Source organism: Triticum dicoccoides, chromosome 7A, assembly GCF_002162155.2.
Source record: "Triticum dicoccoides isolate Atlit2015 ecotype Zavitan chromosome 7A, WEW_v2.0, whole genome shotgun sequence".
Classification (NCBI taxonomy): Eukaryota; Viridiplantae; Streptophyta; class Magnoliopsida; order Poales; family Poaceae; genus Triticum; species Triticum dicoccoides.
Window position 1 is genome coordinate 711,214,392 of NC_041392.1, and position 8,241 is coordinate 711,222,632.

Consider the following 8,241-nt stretch of genomic DNA (forward strand, 5'->3'; position numbering starts at 1 on the left):
CGGAGGGGGCATTGATCATAGAGGGCCTCTACAACAACTCCATGGCCTCTCCCATGATGTGTGAGTAGTTTACCTTAGACCTACAGGTCCATAGCTAGTAGCTAGATGGCTTCTTCTCCCTCTTTGGATCTCAATACAAAGTTCTCCTAGATTCTCTTGGAGATCTATTCGATGTAATCTTCTTTTGCGGTGTGTTTGTCGAGATCCGATGAATTGTAGATTTATGATCAAGTTTATCTATGAACAATATTTGAATCTTCTCTGAATTCTTTTATGTATGATTGGTTTATCTTTGCAAGTCTCTTCGAATTATCAGTTTGGTTTGGCCTACTAGATTGATCTTTCTTGCAATGGGAGAAGTGCTTAGCTTTGGGTTCAATCTTGCGGTGCTCGATCCCAGTGACAAAAAGGGAAACGACACATATTGTATTGTTGCCTTCGAGCATAAAAAGATGGGGTTTACATCATATTGCATGAGTTTATCCCTCTACATCATGCCATCTTGCTTAAGGCGTTACTCTGTTTGTATGAACTCAATACTCTATATGCATGCTGGATAGCAGTCGATGTGTGGAGTAATAGTATTAGATGCAGGCAGGAGTCGGTCTACTTGTCACGGACGTGATGCCTATATACATGATCATGCCTAGATATTCTCATAATTATTCGCTTTTCTATTAATTGCTCGACAGTAATTTGTTCACCCACCGTAATACTTATGCTATCTTGAGAGAAGCCACTAGTGAAACCTATGGCCCCCGGGTCTATTTTCCATCATACAAGTTTCCAATCTATTTTATTTTGCTATCTTTTACTTTCAATCTATATCATAAAATTACCAAAAATATTTATCTTATTATTATCATCTCTATCAGATCTCACTCTTGCAAGTGGCCGTAAAGGGATTGACAACCCCTTTATCGCATTGGTTGTGAGGTTCTTATTTGTGTGTGTAGGTACGAGGTGACTCGCGCGTGGTCTCCTACTGGATTGATACCTTGGTTCTCAAAAACTGAGGGAAATACTTACGCTGCTTTACTGCATCACCCTTTCTCCTTCAAGGGAAAACCAACGCAGTGCTCAAGAGGTAGCAAGAAGGATTTCTGGCGCCGTTGCCGGGGAGATCTACGCCAAGTCAAGACATACCAAGTACCCATCACAACTCTTACCCTTTGCATTACATTATTTGCTATTTGCCTTTCGTTTTCCTCTCCCCCACTTCACCCTTGCCATTTTATTCGCCCTCTTTTCCATTTGCTTTGATGTTTTACTTGGCTCGTTTGCTCATTTGGTTGGTATAGTTGTTTATTTATTGCTAAATAGAGAACCTAAGATCTATGGATCTTCATCCGCTTGCTAATCTTTTTAAGAGATCCAATTATGATGAACCTATTGCTAGTGAGTTTTGTGCACTAGATTATCTTTATGATGTTTTGCTTGAAATCCGTGATCTGAAAATTGTGATGAAGTACTTTATGGAGTGATTCATGATGGATCTTTGAATAGAAAGCATGATTGCAATGATGATAGTATAAATTCTATCAATATCAATTGTGCTTATAATATGAATAACCCTAAGCTTGGGGATGCTAGTTTTGCTATGTCTACTACTTGTTGCAATGATCATGATTGGGGTGATTCTTCTTATGATCTTGAAAATTTATTTAAGCCCATGATGAATATGAGATTGATAATAGTGTTTTCAATATTATTGAAAGTGGGTTTGGAAGAGGTCAACTTTAGATCCCACATATTTGGAGAACGTTCAATCTCATGAAATTTTTGATAAAAGTGGGTTTGGAGAGGTCATGACTTTAGTTAATGTTAATCCCACTATTTTGGAAGAGTGTCAACTTTGCATGCATGTGGATCGTGTTGAAAATATTTTATGTGATAGCTATTTTGTTGAATTTTCTTATCATCCTACATGTAATTATTATGAGAGAGGAAAATATGGTGGTAGAAATTTTCATGTTACTAAATTACCTCTCGTTATGTTGAGATTGCTATTGTTTCTTTCCACTTCCTTGCATATGCTAGTTTTTGCTTACCTTGATAATTTGTTTGCCTATAAGATTCCTATGCATAGGAAGTATGTTAGACTTAGATGTGTTTGTCACGTGTCTTATGATGCTCTCTTTGTGCTTCAATTCTTGTCTTTCATGTGACCATCGTTGAAATCTTATGCCTAGCTAGGGCCGTTAAACGATAGCGCTTGTTGGGAGGCAACCCAATTTTATTTTTATTCCTTGCTTTTTGCTCCTGTTTAGTAATAAATAATTTATCTAGCCTCTGTTTTGGTTGTGTTTTTTGTGTTTAATTAGTGTTTGTGCCAAGTAGAACTGTTGGGAAGACTTGGGGAAACTCTTTTTGATCTTGCTGTAAAAAACAGAAACTTTAGCGCTCACGAGAATTGCTGCCATTTTTTATTGGAGAGTGATATTTAGTTAATTATTTTTGCATATGATTAATAGATAAATTCCTCACGTCCATAAATTTATTTTAGAATTTTTGTGGTTCCAGAAGTTTGCGTTAGTTACAGATTACTACAGACTATTCTGTTTTTGACAGATTCTGTTTTTCGTGTATTGTTTGCTTATTTTGATGAATCTATGGCTAGTAAAAGAGTTTATAAACCATAGAGAAATTGGAATACAGTAGGTTTAACACCAATATAAATAAAGAATGAGTTCATTACAGTACCTTGAAGTGGTGTTTTGTTTTCTTTCGCTAACGGAGCTCACGAGATTTTCTTGTTAAGTTTTGTGTTGTGAAGTTTTGAAGTTTTGGGTAAAGATTTGATGGATTATGGAACAAGGAGTGGCAAGAGCCTTAGCTTGGGGATGCCCATGGCACCCCAAGGTAAAATACACGGACACCAAAAAGCCTAAGATTGGGGATGCCCCGGAAGGCATCCCCTCTTTTGTCTTCGTTCATCGGTAACTTTACTTGGAGCTACATTTTTATTCGCCACATGATATGTGTTTTGCTTGGAGCATATTGTATGATTTGAGTCTTTGCTTTTTAGTTTACCACAATCATCCTTTCTGTACACACCTTTTGAGAGAGGCACACATTAATTGGAATTTATTAGAATACTCTATGTGGTTCACTTATATCTTTTGAGCTATATAGTTTTTGCTCTAGTGCTTCACTTATATCTTTTAGAGCATGGAGGTGGTTCTATTTTATAGAAATAACTGATCTCTCATGCTTCACTTATATTATTTTGAGAGTCCTTTAGAACAACATGGCAATTTTCTTTTAGGAATAATAAGAACTTTCATATAAGTGCATTGAATAGTAAGAGAAGTTTGATACTTGATAATTGTTTTGAGATATGGAGATGGTGATATTAGAGTCATGCTAGTTGAGTAGTTGTGAATTTGAGAAATACTTGTGTTAAAGTTTGTGATTCCCGTAGCATGCACGTATGGTGAACCGTTATGTGATGAAGTCGGAGCATGATTTATTTATTGATTGCCTTCTTTATGAGTGGCGGTCGGGGGCGAGCAATGGTCTTTTACTACCAATCTATCCCCCTAGGAGCATGCGCGTAGTACTTTTTTTTTGATAAATAATAAATTTTTGCAATAAGTATGTGAGTTCTTTATGACTAATGTTGAGTCCATGGATTATACGCACCCTCACCCTTCCATGTTTGCTAGCCTCTCTAGTACCGTACAACTTTCGCCGGTACCATAAACCCACCATATACCTTCCTCAAACAGCCACCATACCTACCTATTATGGCATTTCCATAGCCATTCCGAGATATATTGCCATACAACTTTCCACCGTTCTGTCTGTTAATCATTGTCATATTGCTTTGCATGATCATGTAGTTGACATCGTATTTGTGGCAAAGCCACGGTTCATAATTTTTTCATACATATCTCTCTTGATTCATTGCATATCCCGGTACACCGCCGGAGGCATTCACATAGAGTCATATTTTGTTCTAAGTATTGAGTTGTAATTCTTGAGTTGTAAGTAAAAGGAAGTGTGATGATCATCATTATTAGAGCATTGTCCCAGTGAGGAAATGATGATGGAGACTATGATTCCTCCACAAGTCGGGATGAGACTCCGGATGAAAAAAAAGAAAAAAAGAGGCCAAAAAAAGAAGAAGGCCCAAATAAAAAAATAAAAAATGAAATGAGAGAAAAATAGAGAAGGGACAATGTTACTATCCTTTTCCACACTTGTGCTTCAAAGTAGCACCATGATCTTCATGATAGAGAGTCTCCTATGTTGTCACTTTCATAAACTACTGAGAATTTTACATTATAGAACTTGGCTTGTATATTCCAATGATGGGCTTCCTCAAATTTCCCTAGGTCTTTGTGAGCAAGCAAGTTGGATGCAGACCCACTTAGTTTCTTTTGTTGAGCTTTCATACACTTATAGCTCTAGTGCATCCGTTGCATGGCAATCCCTACTCACACACATTAATATCTATTGATGGGCATCTCCATAGCCCATCGATAAGCCTAGTTGATGTGAGACTATCTTCTCCTTTTTTGTCTTCTCCACAACCACCATTCTATTCCACCATAGTGCTATATCCATGGCTCACGCTCATATATTGCGTGAAGGTTGAAAACGTTTGATAGCATCAAAAGTATGAAACAATTGCTTGGCTTGTCATCGGGGTTGTGAATGATTTAATATTTTGTGTGATGAAGATAGAGCATAGCCAGACTATATGATTTTGTAGGGATAACTTTCTTTGGCCATGTTATTTTGAGAAGACATGATTGCTTAGTTAGTATGCTTGAAGTATTATTATTTCTATGTCAATATTAAACTTTTATCTTGAATATTTCGGATCTGAACATTCATGCCACAATAAAGAAAAATTACATTGAGAAATATGTTAGGAAGCATTCCACATCAAAAATTCTGTTTTTATCATTTACCTACTCGAGGACGAGTAGGAATTAAGCTTGGGGATGCTTGATACGTCTCCAATGCATCTATAAATTTTTTATTGTTCCATGCTATTATATTATCTATTTTGGATGTTAATGGGCTTATTTTTACACTTATATATTATTTTTGGGACTAAACTATTAATCGGAGGCCCAGCCCAAATTGCTGTTTTTTTGCCTATTTTAGTGTTTCGCCGAAAAGGAATATCAAACGGAGTCCAAACGGAATGAAACCTTCGGGAGCATTATTTTATGAACAAACGTGATCTAGGAGACTTGGAGTGGACGTCAAGAAACAATCGAGGAGGCCACAAGGCAGGGGGGCGCGCCCACCCCCCTGGGCACGCCCTCCACCCTCGTGGCCCCTCGTTGCTCCATCAACCTACTTCTTCCTCCTATATATATATCCATATACCCCGCAAACATCCAGGAGCACCACGAAACCCTATTTCCACCACCGCAATCTTCTATACCCAAGAGATCCCATCTTGGGGCCTTTTCCGGAGCTCCACCGGAGGGGGCATTGATCACGGAGGGCCTCTACAACAACTCCATGGCCTCTTTGATGATGTGTGAGTAGTTTACCTCAGACCTACGGGTCCATAGCTAGTAGCTAGATGGCTAGCTTCTTCTCTCTCTTTGGATCTCAATACAAAGTTCTCCTCGATTCTCTTGGAGATCTATTCGATGTGATCTTATTTTGTGGTGTGTTTGTCGAGATCCGATGAATTGTGGGTTTATGATCAAGTTTATCTATGAACAATATTTGAATCTTCTCTAAATTCTTTTATGTATGTGTTGACACCTGATTTTGGCAAGATACAGATTGCAATGAAGATGGTCTCGAGTGAACGGGTTTTCAGCATGAAAAGATTCACATCGCCAAGTGGAACCACTTTGATGTTTCGGTTATATTCATTCGACTTTATCTTACGGACCGAAACTATACTCCGAGTGGCATAATTCAATGTTCCACGTGGTTTTTGGCCAATCACGTCTTCAAGATGACCTCAGATGAAGAAGCACTCTTAAGGAATTGTCTTCGTCTCGTCGAGGCAATCGATTTTGATATACAAATCAGCTCAATCCTAGTTCATATGCAAAAGTTAGAGGCAACACTCTGTAGACCGAACCTCAACGGAAATATGGCGCGAGGTGCCACACACTTGTCTGATAGGTTGCGCGAGTAATTCGGCCATCAAGACAGCCTTGAATCGGAAAACCTTCAACATGAAAAAGTTTTGTCTCATCGAGCCGATCGTTTTCCATATAAAATTTTTCTTAATCCGATGTCGTATGCAACCTGGAGAGGCAAATTAAGATCAGGCTGTGTTTTCAGTCGGGAAATCCGAGTGAAAAGTTTACCATTCGAGTGAAAACCTACCGATCGAGTAAAAGGTTGAGTGAAAAACTTATTGATCGAGTCAAAGATTGGCTTCCGAGTGAAAATATAGTAATCCAAGTGAAATTATCATCCGAGTGAAGTTATTCCGAGTGAAAAGATTACCATCGGAATGAAAACTTGACGTTCGAGTAAGATATTGCCTTCCGAGCGAAATATAGTCATCCGAGTGAAAGATTGTCTTCCGAGTGAAATTGTAGTCATGCGAGTGAAAGATTGTCTTGCGAGTGAAAGACTCTAACATCCGAGTGAAAAGGTCCACTCGGACGAAAAACTCTAATATCCGAGTGGATGAGCTCGGATCCGAGTGAAACTGAAGATGTGCCTGAAAGGTAATCCAGATGACCTCGGATGGAAAAGTGATCAACACGGAAGCTGTGCTCATCGTCAAAACGGTGAACTTTGGTTTTGGAGTCATTATCATATGGGATAGTATACGGCTGTAAGTTCACTACGAGACTCGGACAATCCAATCCGTTACATGACCGAGTCCGACTGGATATTAAAGATGGCTTCGTAGAATATTCAAGATGGTCTTATTTGGAAAAGTGTTCAACATAAGGATTGTTCATCTCGTCGAGGCGCACAAGTTTCATATTTGGGCCATCTTGATCGGAGGTCATATGCAAGCTCGGCGGCCCGCGCAAGGAGGAAGACAGAAGTTGGGCCAGATTCAGACTGAATCCAAGTTGGAATAGAACTAGGACTCTAGGACGTGAATTGATGTAATTTTTTGTAAGAAAAGCCTAGATGAATCCTTTGCTTGTACGGGAAGTCCAGCCGCCTCTTACATATGTTGGGGGTGATGGCCGATTGAACAACACACAATCGAACAAATCAATATACTTCTGTTTTCTTCTTCGTTTTATCTCTCCACCGTTTTTCTCTCTCGTTCTTCGTTGTTCTTCATGTTTGAGAGCTGCGAATCCCGAGGCTCTAGGGGTGAGCGAATCGACCTAGGGTAGCCCATAGCCGCCGCACTCCCTGACGGGGTCCCTCCCGGGGGTGTGGGGTTTTCGGGTCTGCAAAAGCGCCCGTCGACTGTCTTGTGTATCGCGCTGTCGGTCGGGTCTCCTTTGACATGAGCTGCGGTGCATCACCCCCGGCGTCGAGGGTACATGTGACGTGTTCGTGTGTCAACACACGTTTTGGTGACTCCGCTGGGGATCGAAGATCAATCATCATCATCCACCATGTCCGATCTTCCCAAGCCATCTGAGGTAGACGCCGATAACATCATTAAGCCCAGTCTTGATGAGATATCGGCCGATCATTGTCAAGTCTATGAGGAGTACAAGAAGGCACGCGAGGAGAAGGACTTGCAGGAGTTCCTTGCAAAATTCAATAAAGATCGCCAAGGCAACATCACTCCGATTGAAGAAATCAAGTTCCCTCCTCTTCAAACTGAATAGGTTAAACCCTCTGTAAGTACTGCCTTTTCTCCTGAGTAGTGGGCTGAGATTGAAAGTCGTATTGCTGATGGTAACAATCTAGTCTATCAAACTTTTATAGAAAATACTAATGCTCAGAAGAATATATCTCAATCGTCTAGTGGTAATAATGGTGTAGCTGCTAGTGTGCAAAACCCTAATCTGGCTTTACCTATTGCATCGGCGCCTCCCGTGCCGATGACTTATTATCCTACCCAAACAAATCAGATTGTGGCTACACCCATTAATCCTATTATGAGCATGACAGGTTCGGTGGCAATGCCGAACCAAACTCTACCTACAGCTACAACCACTCGACCACTACCAAATTATGGGTCGACATACATGCCACAATTCCTACCTACAGGTAGTAACCATACTCTTCCTATGTTACTGCCACAAGCTTCATCATCCACTACGGATTATGGTCTAGCTAATCTTATAGAGGAGATGGCTAAGATGCTTAGAGAGAATT